The sequence below is a fragment of the Gopherus evgoodei genome, chromosome 1 (genome assembly GCF_007399415.2).
Source record: "Gopherus evgoodei ecotype Sinaloan lineage chromosome 1, rGopEvg1_v1.p, whole genome shotgun sequence".
Taxonomy (NCBI): domain Eukaryota; kingdom Metazoa; phylum Chordata; order Testudines; family Testudinidae; genus Gopherus; species Gopherus evgoodei.
This window is the reverse complement of record NC_044322.1, coordinates 235,958,136-235,969,632: the sequence shown is the minus strand read 5'-3', so window position 1 is coordinate 235,969,632 and position 11,497 is coordinate 235,958,136. Positions and strand designations below refer to the sequence as shown.

At 41.2% G+C, this 11,497-nt stretch overlaps 1 pseudogene; it reads right to left on the bottom strand.

The window, feature by feature from the left end:
- Positions 1-794: 794 nt before the first annotated feature.
- The window catches only part of LOC115644562, a 13,812-nt pseudogene continuing 3,109 nt past the window's right edge, over positions 795-11,497 (bottom strand).

Below are 11,497 nucleotides of genomic sequence, written 5' to 3'. Positions count from 1 at the left end.
CATCACAGAAACTAACACACACAGAATCCAGGGAAATTGCTGAGTCAGTCAAAAGCCTCTGGGAGGAGAACTCGTTACGCTGCAGTCCTGCGAGTGCAGGATAATAATAATCTAGAACGTGTTTGGTACTGGAGTCTAGTTATGCTCTCCCATTGTTCTGTACATTAAGACTTGGGTTACTCCTACATCATAGCAGCAGTACTGGAACTGGACTACAGATTTTCTAGAGCAGCATTTCTTCCCTTCTTATGTTGGCTCTTTCCCTTAGACCATTCTAGAGCAGGAAGTCTTCACTGTCTTTGGTAATGGGGGAAACAGACATCACGGATAAAACTGTTTTAGGAATTCAGGAACGACACACCAAAAGAAAAAGAGCATTGAAAGCATTATTTTAGCTCCATCCTGACCAACTGCACATACCACAATGGCAGCACACCTTGGTTGCATCTCTTTCCTTACCCCTTCTGACTAGCAAAATATTCTATTGTCTCTTGCACACACATGCACACAAAGCCATTATAACAAGGAGGGCATGGACAAGAGTCTATGAACAAAGTTCATTGGTACATCATTATGAAATTCTAAAGTTGTTTCTCTCAATGAAAATAAAGTTCAACACATTCTGTACATGTTGGTTTCTCAGTTATAAAGTAAACACAGTAACAAATTGTTCATAAAGCATTGATTTGTTTTTAAACACAGCCCCTTCTGGTTTTGTTTTTGAAAGTCCTCTAGTCAGAACACTTTACAAGAGATGTATTACTATTGTGTGCAGACGGTGTATGACAGCAGAGGAAGGAAGAGAGAGGCACTTTAATTGGCTGGTATTCTTAACTTTCCGTTTTTTTCTGTGTAGGTTTATATCCTGACACTAGATGGTAGTGTTGTCACAGAAAACCATCATGGATAGGCACTTGGCAGCAAAATTCCAAGGCAGTGCCCAGTGCTCTGCTATGTCATCAGAATTGGTTTCTGCCGCACTTCCAGAATATCTAAACAGACAAGGGAAGACAAGTTACAATCATATGAGAATATCTGGCAAAAAAGTTATAATTGTTAAACAGCAAGTCAGAGGAACCAGTGATCTACTCATGGATTGCATGTTAGTCAAATTGTTTTCACACTAATTCAGAAGAGGATTAAAAGCAGAACTGTCACATTGTATACTGCCAAATTCCTATTAATTTCTTGTTCTGCATTATAACAGTGTAGTGATAAACAAGAGCTGTGTCTCATCAGAGAGAGATGACAACTGATCCAATGTATAGTTTCTATAGTGGTATGAGGTCCTTTGACAGGAAAGGTGCAGTTGCATGGGGATCCTTTCAGATAACATTGTTCGACAGTGGAATAGTCTTCCAAGAGAACTGCTGGGAGCCCCATCACTAAGAAATTACTGTAGCAAAACAAGCTTTTGCTGCCACTGAGAAATGCACCCGAATTCTGTTCTCACAGACCAATGGAGCATCTGGTTTTCTTGAAGCCTGAGAGATAGGGTGACCAAAAGCAACTGTGAAAAAATGGGATGGAGTTGGGGGGTTAATAGACACCTATATAAGAAAAAGTCCCAAAAAACGGGACTGTCACTATAAAAATGTGACATCTAGTCACCCTACTCAGAGACAGAGACAAACATTGACTGCTGGCCTTGGTTACAGACAACACAAAACCTAAGGGATTTTGGAATATTTTTGCTGTGTTCTAATCCAACAAAATGTTAATTTGGAAGAGTACTTTTGAGAGTCAGGCCTCATTTTCAACATGGGCATTGAAAGGCAGACACTTAAATCTGTATTTAGAATAATAGAATATCAGGGTTGGAAGACACCTCAGGAGGTCATCTAGTTCAACCCCCTGCTCAAAGCAGGACCAATTCCCAGACAGACTTTTGCCCCGGATCCCTAAATGGCCCCCCTCGAGGACTGAACTCTCAACCCTGGTGTTAGCAGGCCAATGTCCAAACGACTGAGCTATCCCTCCCCTAAATTGGCACTTGAGATATTTTAATAAGATTTAGAAATTGGGCTGCCAGTCTCTCCTTAATTAGGCAACAGAAAAAGAGTAATGATTAATATTTGATATAAAAGAGGGTTGATTTATATTTCATAATTAGGAGGCAGATCAAATAAGTTCACACAAAGTTGCAAAAATCAGGTATTACTACGGATTCGAGATTCTCACTAGCTTCCACTCACACTTGTAAACAATGAAACCAGGTACATCTTTCTATCCAGTTTTCCCCTCTGATCACTGTAGCTGTGATTATAGCCACTCGTTCTGGGAATTATCTGCAAAGACAGCTAAACATCCTCCCACAAAGAGCTATCCCACATGGCAGATTCATCAATGCTGAAATGCTGACCGCCCGCAGATATATAGATATAGAGATAGATTCTGTTCAGCTGTGGGTTGATGTAGACACAGATTCTTGTAAGCCTGCCTTTCAAATAAAAGCAGCAAAGAATCCTGTGGCACCTTATAGACTAACAGACGTTTTGAAGCATGAGCTTTCGTGGGTGAATACCCACTTCCTCAGATGCATGTAATGGAAATTTCCAGGGGCAGGTATATATATGCTAGCAAGCAAGCTAGAGATAACGAGGTCAGTTCAATCAGGGAGGATGAGGCCCTGTTCTAGCAGTTGAGGTGTGAAAACCAAGAGAGGAGAAACTGGTTCTGTAATTGGCAAGCCATTCACAGTCTTTGTCAAATTTGACACCATCAGCTCAGGATTGAACTGTTAGTCTATAAGGTGCCACAGGATTCTTTGCTGCTTTTACAGATCCAGACTAACACGGCTACCCCTCTGATACTTGCCTTTCAAATGTTTTCCTGTGCAGAGCCTCAGAAGGGTGTGTGAGCTATCAGCAAATATTTAAGGATGGAGGCATTTATGCCAACCAATAAACAAGTATTAAATGCCAGAAGAAACCATACACTTTCTACTTATTCCAAAATCTTATAGTAAGAGAGATGGGTCTTGGTGAAAGTTCCAGTTATGCAGCAGAAAGATATTCTCAACAACCTAGAGGTGATTTTATAATATAAATAGTTATTCATTAAGATAAATCTGTATCTATGGTTACCTATTTTCCTCAAATATTCTTCAGAGTCTACTTTTAATTGTGCAAGGCCAATTCTTACTATAAGACTAGAACTTAGATGTGTAGTTTTATTCTGAATTACACTGATGGCTGTATTCAACAAAAGGGCAAAATGCTATCCATATATCTTTGCTATCTACAGCATTTGCCATTACCTCAGTTTCACAGTCTGTAAAAGAGAGCTAATACTGATGCATCTTTGTAAAGTGCTTTGAGATCCCTGGATAAAAACTAGCATATAGTTGCAAGCTATTATTATAATAAGATAGTGCAACTGGAGGCATGATAGGCACGTCAGTTCTCTCTTTCAGCGTTAGTTGGATATGTAATAAAAGCTCCTCTATTACAAGTCTACCCCCTCTTCAAGCCACCTCACAGGAAGACCCTGACAAATAGATAATGTTTATAATGTTCCTTGAATTGCAATAAATTTGGAGTTTTACTGGAACTGCAAGAAGTGATTTCATTAGGTAAAAGTTCTGCACACAGACAAACCAATCTAGTACCTATCAGCTCACATGTCCCAGGTGATCTCAACTGGTGGACTGGAGCATGAAGAGAGAGAGATGAATTCTAAGATACAGGAGGTTCAAGTAACAAATACCTTCCCAGACCAAACCCAGCTCCTTTGATTGTACCCAAAAAAATACCTTTGAGCCCATGTAGACTATGGAGCACAGTTGTATTACAGCGTGAAATGTTATGTAAATGGGCAACTAAATATTGCCCTGCCTGAACTTGCCAAGAGGTCTTAAAGGGTACCTTCATGGACAGGGTATTACAATGCTCCAATCTGGAACTGAGAGGGGCATGGTTAGGTTTGCCTCAAGAGAAGTGCCACAGTCTCCAGACCGACATAAACAAGAATTCTTGATCACTGCTGCTTTCTCCACATCCATAAGCAGCCCAGGATCCTACAGGAACTCTAGACTGACAGCCTTATCATGGAAAGGTTTGTATGCTTCCTCGATTGGTTGCGCTAGTGCAGATCCTTCCAGTTGTTTCCCTCAGCCCATCAACAATTTCTGTCTTTAGTAGACAAATTGGAGTTAGCTGGATATAAATCTGCGCACTGGTGTACATATATCACCTTGTATATCAACTTCCATGGTCCTTGAAACCCTTGAAAATAGTGCAATGGGAGAGAGTGTTTAGGAGTTCTACATAGATTGTCAAGAGCAAAATATATGAAGGGTGTCCAACCCCACTACTGAAAGCCTATGTTGTGGCTGTGACATAGGTCAACTAACTGGGCAGTATTCAATTGACGTGAATATGGGGAAAAACCAAAGAAAATATCAATTTGATAGGGTTATGCTTCCTATAAAACTAAGACACTAGCTAACTCACAGGTGTGCGTCACCTGGGGACTAGACCATTTCTGGTATTTATGGGAAGATCTGAAAGGTTTCACCTGTTAAAATTCGATGCAGTGGCAAAGTGACATAGGTTAAATGTGCATAGAGTAGAAAGTTTTCATCTGTTCTGTTTAACTTCAGCCATGAGCCAACCAGAGACCGTCCTGTTCCAGATAAGGACCGTGACCTTAGATTCGAAGCATTTTGCAGATCTGTCAAGGTAGAAGACAATAACCTTAAAGTAATTGTGCTTTATATCCACCATGTCCCTGGCACGTTCAGATATCAGTTTCATCTTGAAAAGAACCCATCACAATAGGATGGTAGTGGCGGGGTTGTAAATAATCATCTAGCGCTGAATTCCATGCAGGGCATTGATACACTTTCATCAGGCAGAGGTCATTAGTAGCAGTTGAATGCAGGGTCTTGCACGGCATATACCATTACCACCTGAACTAACAGAGTGACCCATTAGCTGGGGGATTCTCCTCTAGTGGTTCACCAACAGTGTGGAGCTTGGGCTTTTTTAGAATGTTGGATACAGAGATGTTCTTGATCACAAAATATCCCTGTACAGAAATTCCCTATATGGAAAAATAGTATTAGAAAAATGTATTTTTAGCCCTCAACTAAGATCAACACCTGGAAGCCAGGGTAGGCAGATTCATATGTTGAACCAATTCAGTTCACCGTTCCATCAAGTATTCCATGGACCACAGCCCGGGATCCCCTGCCATATGGCTTTCTTTATATTGTCAATCTACAGTTCCAAAAATAGGCTCTCGAAGGAACAACAGGGACTTAATAAGGAACAACAGTGATTAAAAGTAGAGACTGGGCTGAACAAAAACTTGGAATTTGAAATCCCAACTCTAGGAGACAGTTGCTCAAAACCCAAAGGTAGATCATAACCAAAAGGCCTTAACAGTAGAAAAATGTCTAGGAGTGGCCATTCCAGCAACACCTAGAACAAAGGACGTGAAAAGACAGTCTCATCTTTCCTCTTCACTGTCAGAGATCTAGAGGTGTTCAGCCCATAAATCTATTTTTCCCTCCCACTCAGATACCATTCCAAGAGATGCAGTAGAAAACCCAAAATACATAGATCTAGCATTATAGGGTCAAACGAGTATTATCAACAATTCGGTTAGTACGTGACCAATTCAATTCAATTCGACTTTGGACAAAGTTTTGAAAAGCATGTCAGTGACTTAGGTGCCTAACTCATGTTAAAAATGACTTGGGCGCTACTGAAAACTTTACCCCACATCTAATTGATTAAATTCTGATTGAATAAAATCTCCAGAAAAAAAAAGTAGAGATAGCAGAAGTGTCTCTCAGATGAGCAGAAGGAAATATGCCCCATCTGCAAGCTAAGGCAGAGGAAAAAGTAGGGGTTCTTAGAGGATTGCTCATCAATCTTTCAGAATCCTAAGATCAGAGCCTCACCACTGCTCTGGTCCCTTTATGCCTGGTAAAAAGGCCACAGCACCATAACTGGGCCCTAAAAGCTCTGTCTGGAGTAGGATTCCCCATGCACAAGCATGGTGGAAGAAAGCCAAAAGGCTGTCCTCCAAGGATCCCCTTGCAAATCCTGGCATAGTGGCAAATCCTGGCAGTGGCAGCATGCAGTACGGAACACATTCCAGGCTATGTGGAGGCCACAGGACAATGCAGAGATGCTGCCACAACTTAGACAAGCTCCCAATGATCTTTAAGTAATATCGAGGGCTTCTTCATTCTCCCAGAGCAGCCCAAGACTGGGGAGGGCTCCAAGGTGGCTTAGTCCTCCTTCCCCCTGGTTTGTAAGTTCTGTGCTGTGCCTTCGAAGTTCAACAACTTTCTAAGCAAATAACATTAGGATTCTTGGGTTTCTGAAGTCCATGAACCAAATTAATGTACATTACTTATCTATTTTTAAATTCTAGATCTATGGGTAAATTTAACCACTTATTACAACATGTTAAAATATGTCTGGATTCCCAGCAAAATTCCAGTAATGCTATCTGGTTCTAACGCTCTAACCTGAACTACTCTTGTAATATTTGTGTCCCTTTTAGATCAGGAGAGATTGTGTTCAGTGATTTTGAGATTAAAATGAAAGATTTGTTATAATGGTAAACAAATCTGTATTTTCCTAGGGAGTAAGAGAAAGAGAGAGACCCCAAGTAGTGAGAATTTTTGTCACTAGGATTTACTGTTTTAGAGTCTGATTCTGCAAAACATTACTGAGTAAAGTATTTTACTACCATGGATATAAACTGGCCATCAGCAAGTGTAGGCTTGAAATTAGATGAAGGTTTCTTGCCATCACAGGAGCAAAGTTCTGGAGCAGCATTCCAAGGGGTGTAATGGGGCAAAAACCCTAACTTGTTTCAAGGCTGAGTTTCATAAATGTATAGAGGGGATGATACAATGAAGTGGCCTACAATAATGCACGGCCCATTCATGACTGCTATTAGCAAATATTTCCAATGGCCAGAGATGGGAACTAGATGGGGAATTACTCTGAATTCCTAGGAAGAATTCTTTCCCAGGCGTCTCACCCACATACTCAGGGTCAAACTGATCACCATATTTAGGGTCAGGAAGGAATTTTTCCTCAGCTCAGAATGGCAGAGACCCTAGGGGTTTTTCACCTTGCTCTGCAGCATGGTGCATGCATTTGGGGCTGGTTTGAACTAGAGTAAATAGTGGATTTTCTGTACCTGGAAGTCTTTAAATCAAGATTTGAGGACCTCAGTAACTCAGCCAATGGTTATAGGCCTACTGCAGGAGTAGGTGGGTGAAGGTCTGTGGCCTGCAATGTGCAGGAGATCAGAGTAGATGATCATGAGTCTAGTCCCACTGATATCACAGTAAGCATTATAATCAACTGCAAGTTCAGCAGGATTAGTCCCATAGGCCCCTATCCCACAGTGTGTTGCATGCAGCAGGAACACAACAAAGTCAGTGGGACTCTGTGTAGTCACAGCAGTTTTCCCCCACACACTACACAGTACAGGATTCAGGCCTCAACTCTTGTGCTAAACTTTGTCTAGTCATGTATGCTAAGTATATCTTCTCTGGTTATGATGAAGTGGTGAATTTTTGAATAGTAAAGTTAAGGGAAAGGGAGTGGTGTCCGTGGATGAACATTTCAAGAATTTAGATGAAGATCAGTGCCTTGATTTTATTTCACAGAATTTGAATGGAATGTTGTTACTTAAGTTTGCTTTTTTATTTGACACTCTGATCTAGAAATGAATGTATTTACCAACACATTAATTGGGGATTAATTTTGCATGGTTTCTGGTTGGATAATCTGGTCAAAATTAATTGAAATTTGACTGATATAAAATAACAGTGACTGATCATTTCTATTAACATTTTGTGAATTAGAAAATACTACCTTTGTATTTACATATTAGCATATCAATAGGGGCCTAATTTTGTTGGTTTTCCTACTGAATACATTTTTGAATATGAAAAACAGTTCTGACTTTCTCCTCACTGAGTTTTTATATAATAAATTATGATCTGGAAAATAAGGTGATTGTATTCACTTATCTTCTGAATGGGGCTCAATATTAATCTTGTTGGTTTTTTCTATTAAATAACCAAGTCTAATTTAGACATGGAGAGAGAAAATATGCTAAGATCTGTGTAAAGTGTTAAATCATCACATGCATAAATGCAATTCATTAGTATATCACTTTTTGTCGTGCACTTAGGACCTGATCCAAATCCCATGTAAGTCAATAGGAGCCTTTCCATTGGCTTCAATCAGCTTTGGGTCAGGCCTTCATTACACAAGGTATTTAGAGGACTTGCCAATGAGTTTATTTTACATTATTGTCTTGGAAAGTGCATCTGAAATGAAGCGTTTTCTTCCCACAATTTTTCCCCAGATAAGGAGGTGTTATTTGAAGCAGGTAGGAATAATCAGGCTCAGATTTTCAAAAGTTTTCTAAAGGGGTTAGGTGCCCAATGAAAACCAGTGCTTGCGTATTTCACTTTCAGTGGAGTTGGGTGCATATCTTGCTTAGGGCCCCTTGAAAATCTCAGCTTTGATCTCTTTCCCGAGCTCTGTCCCTAAGCCAGACCACTTGGGTTCTCTGATGTAATCTCCCTCACCTCCGTCATCATTGTCTCGAAAGAATTCCTCGCTATCATTTGCTGAGTGGGATTTTTTCATCTCAGCGATCCGATTTCGGGGCACTTTCCTCTTGAGGGAGGGAGAGAAAAAGGATGGTCGATTGTTGCGCTCTGGGGTCGGTGGCGTGCTGAAGGATGTGACCTGAAAGGGAAATAGGAACAGAAGAATTTTTGGAGGCAGAGTTTTATTGATGACTTCCGCTTCTATGTAATGAGTTCGCAGATTCTAAGGCCAAGAGAGACCACTGTGATCTATTTAGTCTGACCTCCCTGTATAACACCGGCCTGGAGACTTCCCTGAATTAATTCCTGTTTGAACTCTCTTTTATTTGGTTTTCTCAGGAAGGCTAGCAAAAATCACGACCACAGCTGGCACTCTCACTGGTTGTTTCAGAACAGTGCTCAAGAAGCAAAGAACCATGGTGATTGGACAACCCTTCATGCGCAAAGTGTTTGTCAAGGTGGAGGTAGTGCAGAGTGTCTGGCACTGCGGCTATTTGTGCTGTGAGTAAAGAGAGGGCTTCATTCTTCAGGGCTGTCTATTGAGCACCTCATTCATAGGAAACAAAACGAGAGAAAAAATTTATAAACTGATTTGGGTAACAATAAAATATATCAAACTTAACATTAAAAAGTTGGGCAAATGGAGAAGAAAACAAGAATGAACCTATTAAAGTTGTGGATTGGCATATGAATGGCACATGCACCTTGCCTTGGAAATGAGGTGGACTTTTCTGCCTTATAGAATCTTTTAGGACGGACATTCTGTCTTAGAGGCAGGGGCAGGAAGCAACTCCTTAGACCAGGATGCTGATGTGAAAATGAAGTCAGTACATCATTATGGCAGATGAGAAAATGTGCGGAAAGGACTAGTAATGATTAGTTAGGCTAAGTGATGACAACTGCATGGAGACAGCTGCCTAGAATGGAGAAAAGCCAGAGGATGGAAAAGTAAAAGAAATCCTGCACTTGAAAAGACAGTTTCTCTTGGGCCAAACCAGGACTAGGACTGACCAGTTCAGGAACGCTTTCACTGCCTTGGTTGAGTGCTGCTGCTAGTGTTACTTTAATGGTTTCTTTTCAAGTGAAAAAATGGATAGCTACTTTGCTGCCTCAGAAATCCCCATCTCATCTTTTCTTCTCTACACAGTTAGTTTAACAATTTTGCTGCGGCTTGTAGAATGCAGTCTTACATTGCTCGTATCTGTCCCTACATATAAAGAGCTATGTGACACATGATGAGGATGACAACGAAGTCTCCAGGTTGGTGGTACACTGCAGAATCCCTCCACATCATTTCTCTATTCATATGAAAAATTAAAAAAGCTTTTTTACACCCATCTGATCCTCCTGTTTTTGTATTTAGTCTCTATTTTTGGCTGCCTTAGAAAAGCATTTCTTTATTCTGTACACACTAGATATAACACATACATGGAAAAAAATAGTAAACTATGCATAATTAAGACCATTACCAGGGTAATGTTAGACACAAGCAACCATCAAGCAACAACACTGGAAGTCTTGAGACACAAAGAGACCAGGAACTACCTCTAAGCCTGGCTCGTCAAAGTTGCAATGCAGGGAAACGAACTATACTCGAGGATATGAGACACCAGGCTTGGTTAAGGAGCCTGATCTTTCACGCTGCAGACCAGCAAGCATGGAAGCACCGTGATGGCAGTTCTTCTTGCCCCTTTGGGAGCCACGGACCAGGAAGGTCTTTTCACACTGAAGTGGCCAAGCAAAGGGGTAGCATGGATGAGCTCTGAAAAAGTCCTGTTCAGCTCTCCTTGACCAAACGAGATTGCTTGTTTCATGCAGGAGGTCAGATGAGCAGAAGTGTCCTTCTCACCTTAATCTATGAAACAGGGACTTTGAGGAAGGAGGGAGAGCCCACTGCTGAGACTATAGAATACAGTGGCTTGCAGTCATTGTTTCCTGGGGCTCTTCTGATAGTGTATTCATCCTAAGCTCGCCGTGTATAGGAGAATACGTCAGTTACTGGCTAGGCTAGGACCTGGCTCTTAAAAATAGTTCTAACACAGTATGGCATCACCCCTACCAGCCAGGCAAACAGCTTAGCTGAAACTGTGATTACAACTGAATTATGGGCAGACTGTGATCTCTCTCTTACATGGAATAGTATCTTACCTCCAGGTGAAGGCCCACTGAAGTCCCTGAACTAGCCTCAAGCTTAAATGTTAAGCACGTACTTAGTGTTTGCTGGTTGGTGGGGCCTCATCATCTTTGCCTAATAGTAGACAGGTCCCAGACTAAAAATCACATTTTGGCAAATTTCCTGAAAATGCCTCCTCAGTTCTGTGTCCATTAGATTTAGTATGCACACAATACTTTAAATTACTACAGCACCTTTGGTAGAGAACCCCATCTCTTATGGAAATTGGCAGTGTGGGATCTTTTGATTTCTGCACAAAGGAGACAGGGCCTCGTTTGGACTTGCACCAGCCTGACTATTGCTTCATTAAAATATCCTCCAAAACGTGGAGTAGTCTGATACTTTCTATTCCACTATTGGTCAAGAGCATGGGCACAGAAAGCAACCAACCTACTGGCTGTACACAACATGCAGAAGCAACTTCAGAGTCCTACATGTGACTAATCCCAGCCTGGCCCACATGTTGGGTTTCTGAAGCAAGGGCATTAACGTTTATTTAGCTATCCAGTATTTCCATATACCCTTTACTCTCTCATGCATAGGGGATCCTGGGTTCGAATCTTCCTCCGTTCCATAAGGAGAAGTGGCTCCAGTTGAAACTCGACTCACTGCCATCTCTGCATGTCCTTACCTTGGGCCCCTTCATCCGTACAAACTCCATGTTGCTGTACTTATAAAGCCGAAGGACATCTTTTGAGCCATCTTAGCTGCAACGCTCACCT